Below are 2583 nucleotides of genomic sequence, written 5' to 3'. Positions count from 1 at the left end.
AGAGAATCTAGACAAGAGCTGTCTTGATACAGATTTATCCCATGGTGTGAAGGGAGAGGGCAAAGAACCCCATGGAACTTCGCTTAACCAGCAATTTCTGTCACTGTGGTGACCAACTTCTGCCCATTCCATAGGGTCTTGAACAACTCAGGGACTGAAAACTCATTAAAGTCACCATTTTCTGTAGGAATGAGGATGTTCATCTCAGAAGATTTGGCACTGACTATCTCACAATCCAAGGAATTCTTGCTCAAGTAAGCATGGCAGCCATCTGTTTTGTTGACGGAAATGGTTGGCACTTTACCCATTACTGAACTTTGACATCCCTACTATTGATTATCTCCACGATGCCCACCGTGTCATCAAATACCAGACCAAGTTTCTTTTTTTTCTTTTTTAATTTTTTTATTTTTGGCCGGGGCTGGGTTTGAATCTGCCGCCTCTGGCATATGGGACCAGTGCCACAGACACTGCCCCAGACCAAGTTTCTTACAGTTATCTACTGTAATGGAGTTAATTTTGCCCTTGATTTGCAATGTGGTGTTGACACACTTGTATATGTAAACCCCCTGTTTCAGCTCTGTGTCATTAATCACCAGGCTGGAAGCATTCTCCTGATTTTCCACTCTCCACTTCTCGCCCTCCAGTTCAAGTAGAGCTGGCTCTTTCTTTGTGATTGGTTTGGGGTGTAGAGGACGCCAAGAGCCAGATGACCTCTGAGCAAGATGATTTGCAGCTAGGAGGCGACCCTCGGACAATTTGCCCACAGGTGTTCCTTGCAGAGAAAGAGCCCTAGCCCATGGTGATCCTTGGGCAGGTAGTCATTATCTAATACTCCCCTCACCTGTCCTGTACTGGCTCAAAAGGTTACTGCGGAGGTTGCTCGGGGCTATCCTGCAATCAAGGTTAGCCTGCCTCCTGCAAGCTTGTACTTCTAATCCAAGTCACGCCTGGTTCCTTCCTGCGGCGATAGAGACCAGGGCCATGGGCCATAGAGGCTGCGACATCTGGCATATCCGGCAGGATCTAGCAGGACACAACAGGACACCAGGGATGTGGAAAGGGGAAAGTGACACGCGGAAGTAAGTGAGGCCTTTGGTAGACAGTGGGAGGAAGTCCAAAGGGAAACTCCACTCAGGGCAAGTGGGACCTTTGGCCAGTCTAGAATCTAGGGAACCTGGCTCGGAATCAGTGAAGTCTTTCATAATAAGTAAAGACGTTTAGAGAAAACAATGGGTAACTTCCTGTTTGGGGAGTTGCAAGAATTAGAAACTGAGGAAGAAGGTGATGTTCAAGCAGAATTTGAAAGTGAGGAGAATAGTGAGGTTCAGAGGGAAGCTGGACCTAAGGAGAACTGGGAATCAAGAGCATATGATACAGACACAAATAAGCAAGAAATTACCTCTATAGCCATTATAGCTGCTCAGATCAGGCAATTGAAGACCAGGTAAATAGTCTTACGATCAGAAATGTCGACTTAGAGCACCCAATATTGCCCTCAGCACCTCCCTATGTAGATGAACCGCCTGTGACTTCTGTTATGAAGGCTGTGTTAGAAGGGCGTAAGACTGGTGACTTTAAGTGGGAAGACACTTTGGGGCTTTTTCCGGTTACGGTCACTGATATTCCTCCCAGCTGCAAATCATCTTGCTCAGAGATCATCTGGCTCTTGGTGTCCTCTACATTGTAGTTTGGGTGCAGAGAACAACTTGGGGCCACTGCATACTGGAACACTCTGAGCCTTCAAGGCATGGTTCTTGTGAGTCTTCATGTCATCAGATACATGTTTCAGGGCATGTGTGAAGCTCTCCCCCTGATTAATCTGCAAACAGTGCTGAACGGGATGTAGATTCATCAGAGCCTGAACTGGTGGGGACTGGGGAGGAGGGCCTGATCCAACAGAGGGTCCAGATGGTAATCCACTCAGTTCTTTTGCCACAGGCCCCATCTTGCTCCAGGACAGTCCAGTGGTATGGAACTCCTTAATGTAACTCTGCAGCTCTGTCCGTATACTCAAGTAAGCTTTGACCCAGTCTACATGCTTCTTATTCACATCTTTGTACTCCTTGAGGACTCGATTTGTATAAAACATGGCAGCATCATTCATTTCTTTCACATAGGGGCCAGGCTTGGGAGCCACAGGGCCTGGATACTGTCACTGACAGCTGACAAGTGATTGAACAACTTGCTGCCTCGGTTCTTCTCCTGAAAAGTTATCGCTTCTTGGATCTGCTCTGAGATGGGTACCAATAAATCAGAAAGCTTATTGCCTGCTGGCTGCTGACACTGAGAGGCTGTAACCAAGAGTGCTCGCTCCAACTTCAGACCTGTGTGGACCATCTCTGCATGTTTCTGCATGTCTCCCCCAGTTTCTTTACTGATCTTCAAGTACTCTCCCACAGGACCAGCAAGCAGTGAGTCAAATGCTTGCACATATGGAATTACCCCTTTTGATGAACTGTCTCCATACCCACAGTGCATGTCAGAGGTATGGGATACTGCCTCCAGGCGGCCCACTGCCCTCTCCAATCTTTCTATCAGATTTTGCATGTCAGCCATAATGTACCACCTCGGGACTGCGAT

At 47.5% G+C, this 2583-nt stretch overlaps 1 pseudogene; it reads right to left on the bottom strand.

Moving 5' to 3' along the window:
• Nucleotides 1-83: 83 nt before the first annotated feature.
• Nucleotides 84-2583, bottom strand: LOC128586233 (adenylyl cyclase-associated protein 1-like; annotated as a pseudogene).

The sequence above is a fragment of the Nycticebus coucang genome, chromosome 5 (genome assembly GCF_027406575.1).
Source record: "Nycticebus coucang isolate mNycCou1 chromosome 5, mNycCou1.pri, whole genome shotgun sequence".
In the NCBI taxonomy this organism is placed as follows: Eukaryota; Metazoa; Chordata; class Mammalia; order Primates; family Lorisidae; genus Nycticebus; species Nycticebus coucang.
The sequence above is the reverse complement of the archived record's forward strand: the minus strand, read 5'-3'. Positions and strand labels throughout refer to the sequence as shown.